The 20,075-nt window shown below is 44.7% G+C and overlaps 1 pseudogene across 1 annotated transcript; it reads left to right on the top strand.

Annotated features, from left to right (window-relative positions):
* Positions 1-370: 370 nt before the first annotated feature.
* Positions 371-12,871, top strand: LOC149434341 (NACHT, LRR and PYD domains-containing protein 3-like; annotated as a pseudogene). The gene is made up of 5 exons (XR_016308763.1): positions 371-469; positions 2,543-2,703; positions 4,093-4,270; positions 9,016-9,081; positions 11,163-12,871. The product of XR_016308763.1 is annotated as an NACHT, LRR and PYD domains-containing protein 3-like (transcript).
* The last annotated feature ends 7,204 nt before the right edge of the window (positions 12,872-20,075 follow it).

Here is a 20,075-nt window from a genome sequence, read left to right as displayed (position 1 = left end):
GGACAGTGTCAGTAGGGTAGAGGTTGGTGTCAGTAGGGTAGTGGATGGTATCAGTAGTTTTTATTTTTACATTTTTATTTTTTAATGTTTCAAAAATTTTTTTAGATCTGCATTGGAAACCAATCAGCTTCCAGGTTTTATTGTCAAAGCTCAACTGAACAAGTTGAAGTTAGAAGCTGATTGGCTCCCATGCACAGCTGCACCAGAGTCTGGGTGCTCCAGTATTAGTAGATCTACCCCAAGATGTTGTTGTACAGCGTGTGAATGCAACCTAAAGGATCTTTTGTATGGCTCTTTTCTTGTGTAGGTATTTGTATTGATTTATGTATTCATTGAACTTTATTATTATTGCAGATTAAAAAGCGATGATTCTGTCAGGTGTCTCATGACAAACTAATTTCTGCTTTACATGAACTGCCAACAAATAAAAGATTGGAAATGAAAATATCTTACCCACGAGAATTACCTGGTAAGCAGCAATACTCTGTTACCTTTTATTTACATCATCTTTACAGAGAAATACAACTAAATAACCCAGTAAATAATTTACAAAAGATGCATATTCACATGAATTTTGTGAATAATATTCCTTTTTTGTGAAGGCTTAAAATTATTCAGTTTTTTTAAAATGTATTTTAAAAGCACATATTGTATGCAAGTTTTCTGTGTGATGCTGTAATAATCTGATCAAGCTGGATTATTAACCCCTCGCCCTCCTGAGGATTACACCCACCCCCCCCCCCCCCCGACTAGGCCATTTTTTTCGTTACGACGTAGCGTTACTTTAACTGACAATTGTGTGGTCCTTTTTTCCCCACGAATTGAGCCTTCTTTCAGTGGTATTTGATCACCTTTGTGTTTTTTAATTTTTTGCACTATAAAAAAGAAAAAAAAAAAAGACTGACAGTTTTGAGAAAAAAAAAACAATATTTTTGACTTTTTGCTATTAAACATGTCCAGTAAAAAAGTAAAATTTCGTCATAAATTTCGGCCAAAATGTATTCTGTTCCGTGTCTTTGCTAAAAAAAAATAATCCCAATACGTGTAAATTAATTGGTTTACGTGAAAGTTATAGCGTCTACAAATGGTGGTATAGATGCTGGGATTTTTTAATATTTTTTTTTACTAGTAATGGCAGCGATCAGTGGCTTTTAGCAGGACTGCAGTGGACATTCTGAAACTGGGGGGAACTGACTTGGTATCACTGACATCCCCAGTGACACCAATACAGTGATCAGTGCTAACAAAAGCACTGACACTGTACTAAAAGCACTGGGCAGGAAGGGGTTAACATGAGGGGCGATCAAAGGGTTAACTGTGTGCTGGGAGTGTTTTACTAGGGGATGGTGCCTGTGTGCTTCACTGTAATCACACTGCTTTGGATGGTTGTGCTGTGAACAGCCATCCAATGCAGTGTGCCAGAGCTGACAGGGAGAACTGTTTGTAAACAAAACAGTCCTCCTCCCCATCGGAGATCCTCGGAAATCACCTTGCGCTGGCGAGTAATCACCGGCCGTGAATGGTGGCACGGGAAGGGCGTGCGCGCAATTTGTGCTCGCCCCATACCTGGAAATGCAAAATCGTGTGTGTGTGGTATTTCTGCTATAGGGCGGTAGGGATCTTATTAAAGGATAAGTTCACCTTTGGGAACATGTTACATGTTCCACCTGTTTTGCTGCACCCCCCACCCCGTGACAGAAGTACAGGGAGAAGATCCCCATGCTAGTTGTTGCTTTTTAAAAATAGCTCCGCCCATACAGCTGCGTCATTCGTTCGCAGTGTTCTGTGAAATAATGAAGTACAGAGTCCAGAGACCATTAATCAAGATGGCAGACAACAGTGTTGGTACGGGCATGGAACAGCGCGTGGTGATGAAGTTTCTTGCGAAGTAAGATGTACAACTCATGGATATCTACGGAAGACTTCAAGCGCAGTATGGTGATGAAACGCTCAGCCACAGTAAAACATTTGAACGTTATAAACGTTTCAAAGATAGCCATACATCCATCACTGACGATTCCGGCCATGGTGGTTTCCAGCCCACAGCAGTCATTCCTGTGAACATTCAGCGTGTAGAACGCCTGATCCTGGATAATGGATACTTAATCCATCGTGAAAATGCACAAGAGACAAATCTTTCTGTGGGAATGGTGAACACAATGATTAGGAAGTGAAACCGGCTGTCCTAGGATGGTTCAGGAGTACTGAAAATTTTTTCTATGCCAAAGCTTTCCAGGCATTAGTTAAATGCTGGGATATGTGTATAAATGTAGCAGGGGAGGATGTTGAAAAATAAATGCAGTTTCCACTCCTTGCAATTATTTATTTTGTTAAAGAAACTCAAAAGCCCCGGATTGACTTGAACGCCCCTCATATTTATTTGAGGTGTCTAAACTTTAAAAAAAAATACAACACTATAAAACAATTACTCAGTATTACAAAGCAAAGATGAAAAGATAAAAATATATAGATTTCCTCAATGATAGTTTGAGTTCTGAGTTCAAGCCACAATCCTGTAAATGTATTTTCTGTGTTTCTGTAGAGGACATCAGGAGATTCCGTCACCAGCTGTCAGCATATGATGATCCATCACTGAGGAGGATATATGAGTATTACAGAGATGACCTGACCTACATCCTGGAGAACATGGACACTGGGGTCCTCCTGAAGGAACTAAAATCTCGAAAAGTCTTAAACATAGAAGTAAGGCAGAAATATTTCTAAATGAACTGCAATATATTGGGATTGATTTATTAAAACCCATATGTAGTGAATGCAGGGTCCGGGGAGAGTGGATATAGTGAATGCAGGGTCCGGGGAGAGTGGATATAGTGAATGCAGGGTCCGGGGAGAGTGGATATAGTGAATGCCGGGTCCAGCGAGACCGGATATAGTGAATGCAGGGTCCGGGGAGACCGGATATAGTGAATGCAGGGTCCGGGGAGAGCGGATATAGTGAATGCGGGTTCCGGGGAGAGCGGATATAGTGAATGCGGGATCCGGGGAGAGCAGATATAGTGAATGCCGGGTCCAGCGAGACCGGATATAGTGAATGCAGGGTCTGGGGAGAACGGATATAGTGAATGCGGGGTCCGGGGAGAGCGGATATAGTGAATGCAGGCTCTGGGGAGAGCAGATATAGTGAATGCAGGCTCCGGGGAGAGCAGATATAGTGAATGCGGGGTTCCAGGGAGAGCGGATATAGTGAATGCGGGGTTCCGGGGAGAGTGGATATAGTGGATGCGGGTTCGGGGAAAGCGGATATAGTGAATGCAGGGTCGGGGGAGAGCGGATATAGTGAATGCGGGGTCCAGGGAGAGCGGATATAGTGAATGCAGGGTTGAGGGAGAGCGGATATAATGAATGCAGGGTTGGGGTAGAGCGGATATAGTGAATGCGGGGTCCTGGGTTTAGTAACACTTTCATTATACCATTTTTTTTATTCTTTGGATCAGTTTTTTTTTTTTTTTTTAATAGCAACTTGCTCTCCGAAAGATTTATCCCCACCTTCATGACCAGACCTTTTTTTTTTTGTGATACAGCTCTGCATAATTTTAACTGACAATTGCACAGTCATGTAAAACTGTATACAAATGAAATTGATGTAATTTTTTTTCTGCCACAAATAGAGCCTTCTTTCGGTGGTATTTGATCACTTCTGCTTTTTTTTATTTTTGCACTGACACTGTACTAATGACACTGGGCAGGAAGGGGTTAACATCTGGGTCGATCAAAGGGTTAACTGTGTGTTGGGAAGTGTTTTTACTGTGTGCTGTTTTACTATGGTGCATGCTGCTTTTAATCTCTCTGCTAGTCCCTGCTGGTAGGAGAGAGATCTGTTTTGTTTACACTCGCAGATCTCTCTCCTGTCAGCTGCTCCGCCGATCACCAAGTCCCAGCCATAAATCACTGTCCCGGACCGGGTGATTGACACCTTTGGGAGCCAATGACAGCATAGGACGGGCAGTGCATGTGTGCGTGCCCCCTACCTAGAAATGCAGAATCACGTAAATGTGCTACAGGGCAGTTGGTAAGTGGATAATAGTGTGTAGATAATTCTAGCTATTAATTGCAGATTTGTCTGTTTTTCAGACCCTCTTGGCCAGGGAAAAACACATGAGCCGGGCTGCCTTCTCTCACACGTTGTTACAAGATATTCAGGATCGGGGAAGAGAAGCCGTGATTGGATTCTGGGAATGTCTCTATGCACTACAGAAAGATCGTTCTCATCCGAATTTATTGGCGGTTCTGGATGAGATCACACAGAGAGGTAACAGGACCTTGTGTTTGCAATAACAATTGTGACAATCCCAGGACACAGTAGGGATGTTGCAGCCAGATGGGGGAACCACATTGTGCAGTGGGGGATGCAAGAATAGAACACATGGAAAGTTTTGGATGCTGAAGGAGTAGCTTTTCAAGAGAGCGAAGCCCCAAGGCACAGGCAGAAGGCCAGGTAAGTATGAAAGAAGTAAGGCCAAAACTTTCTTGGCTGCACTTCTCATGGGTGTCACAGGAGTGCACTTATTTGTCTTCTCTTGTGACCCAGAACAGCAGGCTAAAGCCCATATTTGGTTGATGTCAGAGATGCTCCACCCGGATACCTGATTGACAATTGGCTCCTGAATCCTGTAGGGTAGGTGGGTGATACCTCATCCATGTTCCCCTCTGTCAGGAACCTGAAGTCAGGCAGGGACAGAAAGTGCAGTTAAAATCACATCTTTAATGAAATAGAAAAAGTAACACAGTTCAGGAATGTAGTCAAAACAGAAGCCAGGGTTTGGATGCTAGAGCGGGTAATCAGATGACCCAGGGTCAGGAAACCAGAAGTCTGCGTAGTCAGGAGCCAGAAATCAGGAATAGGAATCGGAAGAGAAGACAGCCAGACCGAGTTGTACACACGAACACAGGCAGGAACACACTGGATATCATAGAATCAGCAAGGGGAAGGAGGAAATGAGCTAAGCTGCTAAAATAGCAAAAGGGGCTGACTGTGGGCTGGACTAATGAGGCAGGTAATGGTATCCAGGTGAGTTGCTGTGGAGACGAGAGGCTGGTAATTAACCGACAGCTGAGCAGCTTCTGAGCACTGAAAGAAAAGAGCTGCTCGATAAGTAGCAGGAGCCCAGCCCTGACACTCTCCTCATTAGGTGCCAAGTGTGAGTCACATTGGAGGTCTACCCCAGGAAGGGTTCTTCTGAGCTTTGCTAGGCACCTTATACAAGGCAACTTTACTACACATGGGGTACCTTTACTTTCTGCCACTTTCACCAATGCCCTGAGACAAGGCTGAGGTTACCATGGGGGAATACTCAGCCTTAAAGGATAAGTTCACCTTTTGGACAAAAATAATAAATGCACATTTTTTTGCAGTTGTGCATTTAATATTTTTGTCCAAAAGGAGCCTTGAAAGCATTGCACCATCAATCAGTGGAAGCCATGCAGGTCTCCTGACCTGTCAGAATATCTGCTTGTCATATGGGGTGTAAGGGATGTATGAGCAAACAGATATTCTGACAGGAAGCTTCAATTAACTACCACAGCGCCGTGGTAGTTCATTGAAAACTCAAAATCACCAACGATCTACTAACTGCCAAAGCCAAAGACGACTACTCTGTCCTCCTCCTCCTGGACCTCTCCGCGGCCTTTGACACAGTCGACCACCCCCTCCTCCTTAATAAACTACTTGTCAAGGTCCTACCTTTTCCCTGAGGTTATGTTACTCCATGTGCTGGCGTCCATCTTGGATTCTGCTGTGCATGATGGGAATCCTTTTATGCCTTCAGGTCTCTGTGGTCCATCCCCCAGAGGGGTGTGGCTGATGACATATAAGCCTGTGGCCCGCACATGCTCTTTGCACTTGTGTCTTGTGTCTTTGTGTTGCTATTACGCTGTTCTGACTCTCGTGACTCTCCTGGTATCTGATTCGGCTTGTGACTTGACTATTCTTTATATTCTCCTTTGATCTGACCCTCTGTTGCTGAACCCGGCTCGTGACCTGTGATTCTCGTCTGCTGTCCTGTACTGTTTTGTCCTGTTGTAGACCCGGCTTGTCTGACTACTCTTTTGTCTCTTCCACCAGCTACACGCCATTGGCGGCGGCCATTACCGCAGCTGAGGTGTCTCGGGGGCCGCGACCTGGTTCCTGGCTGCGTCAAGTCCATCCCCACCATCAGGGGCCCTGGTGAAGGGCAGCCTGGGACTTAGACTCCGCGCCCTGAGGGACTTCGGTCTCTGGGTGGTGGTTGTCGTCAGCCAGTGCGTTACATTGTTGGGCCTGCCTGTCCGTTCCTCGGCCCCTGCCCTGACACTACTCTCCCTTGGCATCAGAGACACCGCTCTCTCTTGGTTCTCGTCCTATCTATCCCAACGCTCCTTCAGCATTTCCTACAACGATGCCACCTCCTCTTCCCTCCCCCTCTCTGTTGGGGTCCCCCAGGGCTCTGTCCTTGGACCCCTTCTCTTCTCCATCTACACTTTCTCCCTTGGCAAACTCATACACTCCCACGGCTTCAATTACCACCTCTACGCTGATGATACTCAAATCTACCTATCCACCCCTCACCTCACCCCCACATTCTCCACCCGCATCACTCACCTCCTAAACGACATCTCCGACTGGATGTCGCTCCATTTCCTCAAGCTCAACCTCTCCAAAACCGAGCTTCTCGTCTTCCCCCCAGCCCGCGCCCCCCCCCCATCCTTTCCATCACTACCAACAACACCACCATCAATCCCGCCCAGCAAGCCAAAGTCCTTGGCGTCATTCTGGACTCAAACCTTTCCTTTCAACCTCATATCAAATCACTTACAAACACATGCAGGCTCCACCTCCGGAACATCGCCAAGATACGCTCCTTCCTTACCCCAGACACCACTAAACTACTCGTACACTCCCTGATTATCTCACGCCTTGACTACTGCAACTCCCTCCTCACCGGCCTACCCCAGTGCAAACTCTCCCCGCTTCAGACCATCCTGAACTCAGCTGCCAGACTCATCCACCTCACCAGCCGCTCCACCTCTGCCACCCCCCTCTGCCTCTCCCTCCACTGGCTCCCCATTGCCCAACGCATTAAATTCAAATTGCTCACCCTGACCTATAAGGCCATTCACAACACTGCCCCTAACTACCTCACCGACCTGATTCCCAGGTACCACCCTACCCGTACCCTTCGCTCTTCACAGGACCTCCTTCTATCTTGCTCCCTGGTCTCCTCCTCCCCCGCACGACTGCAAGACTTCTCCAGGTCCTCCCCCATCCTCTGGAACTCACTACCCCAATCCATCAGACTGTCACCTTCCCTCCTCACCTTCAGGCGCTCCCTGAAAACCCACCTCTTCAGGGAAGCCTACCCCACCCTCACCTAACAGCCGCTGCCCTTCCCTCCTCCTACCACTCCATCCCCCACAGCCGTTTCCTCCTGTGCCTCTACCCCCTCCCTCCTAGATTGTAAGCTCGAAAGAGTAGGGCCCTCTTACCCCTTGTGTACTGTTTGATGTTACTGTTCTGTTTCATGTATTGTCCCCCCCTCTATTGTACAGCGCTGAGCAAACCCTTTGGCGCTATATAAACTCGATAAATAAATAAATAAATAAATAAAGCCCACAGCTGCTAAGGCTGTCGGGACTTGGAGTTCATTCATTCACGGAAGTCAGTGAATGAATGACGCAGTCGTGTGGGCAGATCCCTGCACGGCCACGCTATTTTTAAATCTGACAGATAGCACAGGGAAACTTCTCCCCGTACTAGGGAGAGGGCGCGGCAGGCACTACTGCAGCTATGGGAACATGTTCTATGTTCCACCCTAAAAACGGGTGAAACGTGTAACATATTCCACAAGGTGAACCTAACCTTTAAGGTAGGCCTGTACTATTAACAATTAACATACACCAGGCACAACTCCTCTCCAGTTTCTCCTGGGTCCCTATGAAAATGTACATCTTCCACTGTAGCTTGCAATTAAGTGGGCTGTGCTGAACACTGACCACAGCCACTTGTCCATCATTTCCACTACCGGCCCTGGTAGAAGGATGGAACTCCATCCAGCACATAGCATGGACTTCATCGTCCACTTGACTTTAACTCTGTTTCTGTACAGGATGGGAATCTCTGTAGTGCAGTTCAATTCCAGTTGCTGTGGGAGATAGAATGTGGCATAGGAAGTGCCGACAACATCTCCCTGGTGGCTAGAGGCAATTAGAGCTACAACAGGTACACTTTTATGACAGGCTGCTTGTTGACTGTGCCTTGGCTGCTCATAGCAGTCACATGTATAACGTGTACCAGAATAACTCTTAACATGCTGACTCTTCATAGTCCATGTGCCAGTGATCAAAAACTGTAGACTAAGTGTTCAATGGTGCCGGTTACTTGCAGTGCACCCCTTTCAAAGGACATCAGACCAAGCAGAAGGCAAAGTTTAGTGCTTTAAAGAGCAACAATACCAAACCCAAGAGCAGACTGAACAGTTCAACAAGAACTCAGATGAAACCGTCCCTACTCCTAACCAGGCAATGTACTGCCCCAGCTTACCTACAAAAGGCAAAGGCCATGTGAATAAAAGTCCATTTGTGGCATTCCCCAGTAGTTGATATCTTTGGGGCAAACCCCGGGTTGGATGGCTCTCACACTGCACTGGAGGGGCAGAGAAAAGAGTGGTGACTAACAGTCACCACTCTCTGCTCCAGGTAAGACCAAGAACAGAGTGATCAGCAGTCACCCAGTTCTCCGTCTTAGACCCAGAGGGGGACAGCTGCAAATTTTTTTTAAGAATCCCAAACTTCTCCTTTAATGATCATTTAGCTTTTTATGTCCCGTTTATCAAAGCGTGTACGATGGTATTGTTGAAAGTTCACGTTCTGTCCACAGTCTGTATACTACAAATATATAAAAATAAAAACATGCTTTATTCAATGCAGCCTGTTTAGACATCTTTTCAATGCATCATTTCGTGTGTATGCCTCAAAAGTATAGGATCATGTCATAGATTTTATTGAGTTATTTTTCTACAGGTGAGGATCTGGTGAAGCAGATTTTGCTGGATGAACTTGGACAGTCACTGACTCCGGAGCTGAGAGGTAAAGAATATACAGGAATGTAGGGATGCAACGATACCCAGTGGTGTACTTAGCTCTTGTGCTGCCCTAGGCAACACTAAAATGGGGTTCTGTTCGAGAGCTAGAAGTATCAGTGGACTATAAGCCTTGGTTCACACTAGTGCAGGTGGAAGCAGCTGTGGGACCAGCACTTTGTCCCGCAGCTGCAACCACCCGCACTCAAAATGCGGGACCCCTGGTCAGGTGCCAGTAATCTTAATGGCACACCACCCGCACTGGGAACCACACTGCAGTGCAGTTCCCAGTGTTGGCTGCGATTTCTGGAAAGATGCAGGGACCATTTCCCTGCAATTTGGGTGGCATGGCAGTCTACTCAAAAGAATGGGCTACCCAGTTGTGGTCCGCAGAACAGCACTAGTGTGAACTGAGCCTATGTGCACTGATTACCACAGTTTTGTTTCACAGAGAACTACAAGTCTGACTGCCTCAGTAACAGACGGAACATGTAGTTTATTCAGTCACAGATCTCTGTAAACCAATGACACAGCTATGCAGGTGGAACGCTACAGCCATGCAAAAATGAAGAATCCCTGCTTGCAGCCATGGGGGAAGTGGTTTGATTGTAGACATTTGCACCACGTTACATATTACAGCCTAAACCTGGGTGTAACATAACATAATGCAAAAGGCGAGACTTTAAGAAAAAATTTTTATATGATTTGCTAATCACAAGGGGATTTTAACTACAATCAGTTAGTTTCTACAACGTATCCTACCTCGTGTATTCATAAAAAGTAATATGAATTCTGCAACAAACAAGCAGGCTATCCCATAATATACTGTACATGTAGCACTACCCCCTTAGGAGTTGCTGAAGATTTAGGTCCCCCTATCGTCATGCACAGCCAGGCAACACACATTTCCTTCCACACGTGCACTTCAGAGACCGTAAACAATACTTGAACTTTTTGGATGTTATTAGGGGATTCGAACTTGGATGGGGATGAGGGATACATGGGATGCCCAAAGAACTGTTAAACTGAAGACAACTTCCTGAAACTAAGTAAAATGCACAGAAGAGTTTTCTCTTCTTGGAGAGCTCTCCAGCCTGTGTAAGAACCACTGGACAAGGGGATCTAGAATCTGACACTTTAAACATACAGTCCAGCAGGAGCTACTCGGGTTTTCTACCTAAATGTTCTCTCTCCTACTCTTGTCCAGGGAGCGTAGAAGTACTCACTGTTCCTCTTCTGTAGACTGTAGGTTGGCAGTTGCCTTCAGGCCTACTGCTGGACTGGCTCCTTCCATAACTCCACAGATGATCCTCTCTCAGGGGGCCCATGAGGTTCAGCTTTCCCTCTGTCCAAATCCACCCTTTGCTGGGCCTTCTCCCAGGTTGCACACTCCAGTTTCTGCTCTTACATCTTCCACCCGAACTCTCCTCCCTATTGAGCAGGCTCAGCCATGCTTAAAGGCTGTCCCAACCCTATGCCAAGCCTCCTGCCTGGGGATTGGTCAGGATCCCTTGAGCATGCAGATCAGCCACTTTTCGCTTCCGCCCACTGAGTTCTAGAGGATTCTCAAAGTCTTTAGATCAGGGGAGGGTTTCAGAGAGCTGATCTGTAGAGCTTCTCAGCCCTGACCTGAATTTGGCCCCCACTGACTATTTATCACCCAGGCTGCTGCTCAGCCTTCTATCTAAAAAATAATAATAATCATCGACTAGCTTCACCTAGCTTTCCTAGGATGGTGCTACATGCAGAAGGCATATGACTACAGGCATTTCTTTAATCTACTCCCTTGTTTGTACACAAATCACAACTTCTGTGACAGCATGGCTCCCACCGGTAGCCACTGTGAATATAGCCTCAGCAAGGCTGGCCAGGGGATATGTCATCTTTTGGCATCAAGGACTGACAACAGAACTGCAGGAATGCTATACAAACAGCACAATTCTATTTTTCTCACTGAATGAAAATTTATTTATATGTATTTGTAGTATATTCCCAAAGATCTGTGCTAAGAACATAAATTGAAGTTTTGCTTAGACTAAACACGAAATTGTGACATTTTGTTATAAAATATTTCCATCCTATTCCCAGATATTCAGAAAAAGCACAAACATCATCTGATGGAGAAGACTGAGACTCTAGTGGAGCATAGACCCCCAGGAACTACCCTAGAACCACAAAGATTCCTCATCAATGAGCGTTATGTGAAGCTGATTGTAGTCTCCACTGATCAGTTCCGGCAGCGTCCCCAGAATGAGCTAATACAGACAGGGGTAAAACATGAGGAATGCTTGAAGGAAACACACACTAGACTGGAACATATTTCCCCCAACAGGCTGTTCCGATGGAACCACCAGTCCCAATGTGTACCACATGCAGTAATGGTGAGCGGAGTGCCAGGAATAGGGAAGACCACACTGATGCAGAAGTTTGTCTATGACTGGGTGACCGGAAAACACTATCAGAGATTTGCCTTTGTCTTCTTCTTCAGATTCCGGGACCTTAATAGACTGGGAGAGGTTAGCTTGGAGGAGATGATTCTTCAACAATATCCATATCTGGAGAGTCAGATTGGAAATATGTTACAGGATCCAGAGGAACTTCTATTTATATTTGATAGTTTAGATGAAAGTATTCACCAAATAGATTTCAGATTAAGTAAACTGTCCAACCCAAAACAAAGAAGACACTTTGGTGAGATTGTGGTCAGTTTGGTGAGACAGATTCTTCTTAAGGGTTGCTCTGTACTGATAACCAGCCGTCCAACCAGACTGGCATCGGTTGATACCGATGTTTTCCAGAGAATAGCTGAGATCATGGGATTTCTTCAAAGAGACAGACGGATCTTCTTCAATAATTTCTTTGGAAATGAGGAATGGTCAGAGAAGGCTTTTCATCATGTGCAGGAGAATGACACGCTGTACACTTTCTGTTATATCCCAGCATACTGCTGGATCATCTGTACAGTGTTATCAATGTGCTTCAGAGCCCAACCAACAATCACCGATCAGCTGATGACATCATTACCTAAAACAGTGACACAACTCTTTGTGACTTTTGTCTCCAACATTCTGGCCAATCACAGCCAGAATAAAGATGGCAGTCACACTGCCCGAGAACTGCTGACATCTATTGGGTGGATGGCAGAGCATGGAGTCATGAATCACATGATTGTATTTGATGAGCGTCATCTGGAGTCATTCAGTGTGAGAAATGATAAACATCTCTTTTCATCTTTCATGATGTAATCTGGTCAGCCTCCAGATGTGGATTACACCTTCTTACATCTCACTCTTCAGGAGTTTTTTGCTGCTTTAGTCTATTTAATTAACTATAAACCTGACAGATTACAGGAAACACTTGATAAGGCTGAATCTTACGAAGATGGCCGTGCTGAAATATTCCTCCGTTTCCTCTGTGGTCTCTCAGACTCTTCTACTAGATCCATGTTAAAGTCTCATGTGGGAGAATTGTCTACTCAGGCTGCCAAACATGTCATCACCTGGATCCAAAAGAAAATTGCAGAACCAAAAACTTCCATATATACAAGAAGCAAAACAAATTTGAATGTATTCTATTATATCTATGAGGCCAGGAATAAGGCTCTGGTGTCACAACACACTGGGTCAAAGAAAGTTGACTTTTCTGGTGTCCACCTCAGCCCTCTGGACTGCTCTGTGCTGTCTTTTATCCTTCAATCCTGCAGAGATACAGAAGTAAATCTAAATTCATGCATTATTCAGAGTGAAGGATTGAGCAAACTTCTACCGGCTCTACACAACATCAAGAGTTTTAGGTAAAGGTCAATTGTGACTAATCACATTTCTCTGTTAATTTGGAATGATCTGCCAATTCTCCATATACAGGTGAAAGTCGAAAAATTAGGATATCGTCCAAGTTCATGTATTTCAGTAATGCAACTTAAAAGGTGAAACTAATATATGAGATAGACTCATTACATGCAAAGCAAGATAGTTCAAGCCGTGATTTGTCATAATTGTGATGATTATGGTTTACAGCTCATGAAAACCCCAAATCCACAATCTCAGAAAATTAGAATATTCCATGCAATCAATAAAACAAGGATTGTACAGAGAACAATATCGGACCTCTGAAAAGTAGAAGCATGCATATGTACTCAGTACTTGGTTCGGGCCCCTTTTGCAGCAATTATGGCCTCAATGCGGCGTGGCATGGAAGCTATCAGCCTGTGGCACTGCTGAGGCGTTATGGAAGACCAGGAAGCTTCAATAGCGGCCTTCAGCTCTTCTGCATTGTTCGGTCTCATGTCTCTCATCTTTCTCTTGGCAATGCCCCGTAGATTCTCTATGGGGTTCAGGTCAGGCGAGTTTGCTGGCCAATCAAGCACAGAAATCCCACGGTCATTGAACCAGGTTTTGGTGCTTTTGGCAGTGTGGGCGGTGCCAAGTCCTGCTGGAAAATGAAGTCAGCATCCCCATAAAGCTAGTCTGCAGAAGGAAGCATGAAGTGCTCCAAAATCTCCTGGTAGACGGCTGCGTTGACCCTGCACTTAATGAAGCACAGTGGACCAACACCAGCAGATGACATGGCTCCCCAAATCAACACAGACTGTGGAAACTTCACACTGGACTTCAAGCATCTTGCAGTGTGTGCCTCTCCATTCTTCCTCCATACTCGGGGTCCTTGGGCCTCTCCATTCTTCCTCCATACTCGGGGTCCTTGGTTTCCAAATGAGATGCAAAAATTGCTCTCATCAGAAAAGAGGACTTTGGACCACTGAGCAGCAGACCAGGTCTGTTTTTCTTTAGCCCAGGTAAGACGCTTCTGACATTGTTTGTTGTTCAGGAGCGGCTTGACAAGAGGAATACCACATTTGAAGCCCATGTCCAGGATCCATCTGTGTGTGGTGGCTCTTGATGCACTGACTCCAGCCTCAGTCCACCCCTTGTGAAAGTCCCCGACACTTTTGAATGGCCTTTTCCTGACAATCCTCTCCAGGCTGCGGTCATCCCTGCTGCTTGTGCACCTTTTTCTTCCACACTTTTCTCTTCCACATAACTTTCTATCAATGTGCTTTGATACAGCACTTTGGGAACATCCAACTTCTTTTGCAATTACCTTTTGAGGCTTTCCCTCCTTATGGAGGGTGTCAATGACGGTGTCAGGTCAGCAGTCTTTCCCATGATTGTGATTCCAACTGAACCAGACTGAGAGACCATTTAAAGGCTCAGGAACCCTTTGCAGGTGAATATTGCACCTTTTCACAATATTCTAATTTTCTGACATTGTGGATTTGGGGTTTTCACGAGCTGTAAGCCATAATCATCACAATTATGACAAATCACGGCTTGAACTATCTTGCTTTGCATGTAATGAGTTTATCTCATATATTTGTTTCACCTTTTAAGTTGCATTATTGAAATAAATGAACTTTTGCATGATATTCTAATTTTTCGAGTTTCACCTGTAAATTACTAATTAGTGTTTCTCCTTTCTTTGACAAAGCCTAGAGGCCACTTAATTCTTTAAGACTTTTTTCAGGTCTAAGTCTTTCACAAGAACAATATCACTGGGTTTCAAATTATGTTTGATGGATTGCCATTTGATCCAGGGCCACAATGTGGAAAAGTACTGCTCCCTTCATCTTCCCCAGAAGGTAGTTGCAATACTTTACACTTATCCTCACTGGAGCAAACATCAAAGGACTTTTAAGAGTCTCTGGTTTAAGGTGGTCTGTGTTGTACCTCTCTGGCATGAAGAAGGTTAACCCTACAGGACAACTTGAAGTCTCAGGTACCACATGCATAGGGAGTCCACCATGAGGGGTGTGACTTTGCTTGGAGTTCTCTTGAGGCTTTTGACTGAATTAAATGGTGCGGCATGGGTTCTTTAGTTTATTTCTTCAATGGCATTTTTCCCTGTCTTTTCTAGGCGAATCCTAATTATCTTAGAATGTTGACCGACATACTCTGAAATAAGTTGCAAGGACTTTTGGGATTTTGGCTCTGGACCGAGTCTGTTGTGGCATCCACTATGTTCAGGATATATGGGGGGTTTCTAGGGCATCTGCCTCTACTATGGAAGCTGCTGCTTCATTCTGTATAGCAAGATTTTCTTGGCCTCTATGAGGGCCTTTTGTTGTATTTCTATTTTTTAAAAACTTGTCTACCAGCAAGATTTATAAATCACAGCTGGTAGCAAGGGCCTTTAAGCACAAACTGACTGTTGGTTTCCTGGTGGAAATGATCCACTTCCACACCTCTACCCCCCTAACTCAACCATCCACACCATGTGTTCCAGACTTTATTGTCCCTCCTACAGGCCTGTGACTGGTATGTCTGGTGTTGCTGGGTAGAGCTGAGAGAGATCAGTGATCATCACTTTCACAGCCCCCTAAAAGGTACCACCCCCGCTTGATTATCCCCACGTTTTCCTGACTTCAATGTCCTTCTTGTGTCTTTAGGACTCATATGATGGGTATCTGATTACAATGGAAGGAAATCAGTGATCACACCCCTAGAGGTACCGCTCTCCCATTACCTTTGTCATCTATCCTAGGCTCTTCTTCCCTTCTACGAACCTGGAACCAGCATGATGGGCGTAGGCGGGTAGATTAGAGGGAGATTAGCAAACATTCATATGCTGATCTCCCCTATGGTGAATGAACAAAGAAGCAACAAGCATGTCATCATTTTGGGTTCGAAGTTGTCATTCATGGCAGCGCTGCCTGTGGAAGCAGCTGATCATACACAATCTGCTTAACCAGCTTCACTGGGATAAAGAGGTGACATTAGAGGTCTACAAGACCCTTGATGCCTCCTTTAAATCCTTACTACTATGGTATCACATAGTAGGCTATTAACTTCCTACATGATAACAACAAATAGTAGAAATATTGCCCCATTGTTGGTGTCATGATTTATGTCAGAGGAAGAAATAGTGTCCCATCATTGATGTCAGTGGAAGGAATAGCGCCCTGCCGCTGGTGTCAAAGAGGAATTGTGCCCTATTGTTGGCATCAGTGACAGAAATGATGCCCCATTGTTGGTGTCAGTGGGAGGAATAGTGCCCCAAGGGCCAGATAAGGGCAATTTAAGGGCCAGATCCAGCTCCCAGGCTGCAGTTTGGAGACCACTGGTTCAGAGGAAGAGAAGACTTTGGGGCAGATTTACTAAAGGCCAATAGACTGTGGACTCTGAAAGTGAAGTTGCACTTTTTTTTCTTAGTAAATGTCAATGCAGTAAAGCTTCACTTTGTAAAGAATACTTAATCAGGTGCAAGAAAGATTAAAAAAAGTATTTTTGCTTGCACACGATTGGATGATAGAAATCAGCAAAACCCAAATCAATCTGGTTGAGGAACACTGCTCTCAAATGTCTTAGGGACTTTATAGCTTGGCTTTCCCATGCTTTTGAGATAAATACATCTGCACACAATTAGCTGTTCAAGAGGCCTATTCTTACATACATTCAACCCAAAGAATTTTAAAGGGGTGGAGGAAGTTTTCTTAGGCCCTAGCAATATGAAATTTTAATATTCAAATAATAAACTAAATCATATATTTGGATTAAATAATTCTTCATTAGCAGAGATAAATACAATATCAGATAAAAATCCTCCCATCCAATCATTGGCAATCCGGCCTCACATTGTCTGCTGATCCCATTCATGCTCCATACACAAGGAGATGATAGCACAATACGAGTCATGTCAGTGGTATTCTGTGCTCATCCTGTGTATGGAGATATCACCGTCTCTACACATGGAAGACAATATTGGAGGGTCTACTCCATTATAACATTTTTCTTATAAAATTCTATTTCCTGGAGATTTATAAAGTGATCGAATATAAATGATTCCAATAAAGAGAAATGAGTTCCATCCATGTAGAGAATAGTTCCATTCATTCCTGGGGGGGGGGGATTCATTTCCTTCTGGTAACATTCTTCTCTTCTTCTACAGATTGGTTGGTAATCACCTGACAGACATTTCCTGCCCCCACCTGGCATCTGTAGTAAGAAATAACCCGACACTGAGGACACTGAACCTGTCTGGGAACAATCTGGAGGGTCCTCATTTCGGGGATCTGATGGCAGCTCTGACAACAAGCTGGATAGAGGAATTACAGTGAGTATCAATCAGTGAGAGAGCTCTTATAGTTCTTAATATAGTAAACAATTAAGAAATCTGTATTTGAAAGTAACTCCAACATGGTTTCTCTATATCAGAACCACTCCTCCCATCAGCTGATCTGAGAATGTTGTTTTCTACTGACAGTGTAACTAGAGCTTTAGAGATTCTCAAAATAAAGATAGGATAGTGAGTCTCATCCTTCAGAGATACAAAGTTAAAATGACATTTACATGTTACAAGATAGTGTCTTTATTGTAGTTACAAAGCAAAACTAAAAGGTTTTAAGTATTGTCAAAAGATCTACAAGAACTTTTTTTTTAAGCTCCAAAGTGCAGTGCTAGTCAAACCCTTGTGAACTGTGAATCACGGCACACACGAAAGTGCAAAGAAGGTACAGAAATGGCCAATCCTCTGAAAAGGAAGGGCCTCTAATCCTGAACTCCTTTGGGGAGCAAGGCTCCTGACAGGGACAAGGTACTTCATGGTCTACCTAAGCCAAAGCAAGTCTACCAAGTACTTGGTGAGGGGCTCTCCCTAAGATAAAAGACCTGAAGGCCAAAGGGGGAGGTAATAGACCTAAAGGCCACAGAATCTCTGCCCAACATCAGGATAGGCCCTGATTACTGATAGTAATCTCTAACACATATACAATTCATGTTCCATACACAAGGAGATGATAGCACAATACGAGTCATGTCAGTGGTATTCTGTGCTCGTCCTGTGTATGGAGATATCACCGTCTCTACATATGGAGGACAATACTAGGGGGTCTAGTCCATTTTAACATTCTTCGTATAAAATTCCTTTTGTTGCAGTTTTATAAAGTTATCTAATATAAATGATTCCAGTAAGAGAAATGAGTTTCATTCATTTAGAGCAGTGGTCTCCAAACTGCGGCCCAAAGGCTGAATGTGGCCCTTTGCTTGCCATTGTAAAGCCTTTGGGGCACTATTCCTCCCACTAACACCAACAATGGGGCACTGTTTCTTCCACTCACACCAACAAAGGGTCACTATATCTCACACTGATACAAGGCATGAATGCTAAAACATGAGTGATTTGGACCACAGATACCAGCAATGGGGCCCTATACCTTACATTGATACCAACAATGGGACACTATTCCTCCCACTAATACCAATGATGGGGCATTGGTTATATCCACTGACACCAAGCCATTTTCTACTTCCACTGGGCAAAGTCCGACCCCCCCCCCCCCTAAAGTCTGCAGGACAGTAAACTGGCCCATTGTTTGGAAAAATCAAAGACTTCTGATGTAGAGGATAATTCCATTCATTCCTGGTGAAGAAATTAATTTTCTTCTGGTAAAATTCTTCTCTTCTTCCACAGGTTGGATAATAATAACCTAACTGACAGTTCCTGCCCCCACCTGGCATCTGGAATAAGAAATAACCCAACACTGAGGACACTGAACCTGTCTAAGAACCATCTAGAGGGTCCCCAATTCAGTGATCTGATGGCAGTTCTGACAACAAGCCGGATAGAGAAATTAGAGTGAGTATAACAGGACTGACTGAGATAATATAACGGGGCAGTTTACATTTAAAACATTGCATGATAAGCCTGTGTATGTGCAGGATCTTAAAATTGGTCACTGGATACTAGGAAGCTGGATGCCGCTGGCTTTCTTACAATCAGATTTTATATCTCCTGTTTTTTTAATGTTTTAATTGTTAGCCTACACATTATTATTATACAGGATTTATATAGCGCCAACAGTTTGCGCAGCGCTTTACAATATAAGGGAGACAGTACAATTACAATACATTTCAGTACAGAAGGAATAGGAGGGCTCGTGGAGCTTACAATCTAAAGGAAGGGGGAGGTGATACAAAAGGTGATAGCTGCGGGGGATGATCTGGCGAAGGTGATTCAAGTACAGTTCTTAGGTGGAGGTGGGGTAGGCTTCTCTGAAGAAGTGAGTTTTCAAAGATCGCCTAAAAGGCAGACAGGATGGGGGCTGACCGGACATGCTGTGGTAGGGAGTTCCAGAGGATGGGAGAGGCTCTGGAGAAGTCCTGGAGGCGAGCATGGGAGGAGGTGATGAGGGAGCTAGAGAGGAGGATATCATGGGAGGAGCGGAGTGGGCGATTTGGGCGGTATCTGTGGATGAGGTTGGCGATGTAGCTAGGGGCAGTGTTGTGGATCACACATCTCCATTTTTCCTCCTCATCAGTGCTGTATTTTGCATTAGGGAACAAACACTTATTTTGTGGCTCTGTCCTTTAGCCTTGCCACTGCACCACAAGTTTTCCCAAAGGTGCTGGCCCCAGTGTTGGCTCTGCCACAAGCTTGAGGGCCCCCCATTTTTGGGTATCTGGATGATCTGCAGCAAAGGGTTCAGACTTTACAGAAGCTGATGCAAAATCTCCAAAACTTGGATCCGTCACATCACCAGCAGTATCTGGGCATGGTCCCGGACATGGCTCTAGAATGTATTATTTTTCCTCAGAAAAAAAAGTTCTGACCCCCCCCCAGTCCAAGGTATGGGCCCTGTCATGTCCCTCCATTTGCTTCAGAATGATGGTGTTGGAATTAATGGTGGCTTCCTTTAAGGTGGTCTTGTGTGCTAAATGTCACTCCTGAATAGTGCTTGACAGCATGGGACAAATGGACACAGTCCTTGGATTGCCCCATGCATCTGAATAACAGCTCCAGGATAGTCCTGGAGTAGTGGCTGTCCAGCTCAGCGGAATCCCTTTTACCCATGGTGTGGAAGGTATTGACAATGGATGCCGGTCTGTCAAGCTAGGGAGGTGTCCTGGATTTTTATCTATTCAGGAGATATGATCATTGGAAGAATCCAGGTTTATGGAGCTCAAGAAAATCCCCTTGCCCTTCATCATTGTACACCCCTGCTTCAGGGTC

This window comes from Staurois parvus, unplaced genomic scaffold (assembly GCF_062004578.1).
Source record: "Staurois parvus isolate SC_StPar_1 unplaced genomic scaffold, SC_StPar_1.0 ptg001769l, whole genome shotgun sequence".
NCBI lineage: Eukaryota > Metazoa > Chordata > Amphibia > Anura > Ranidae > Staurois > Staurois parvus.
The sequence above is the reverse complement of the archived record's forward strand: the minus strand, read 5'-3'. Positions and strand labels throughout refer to the sequence as shown.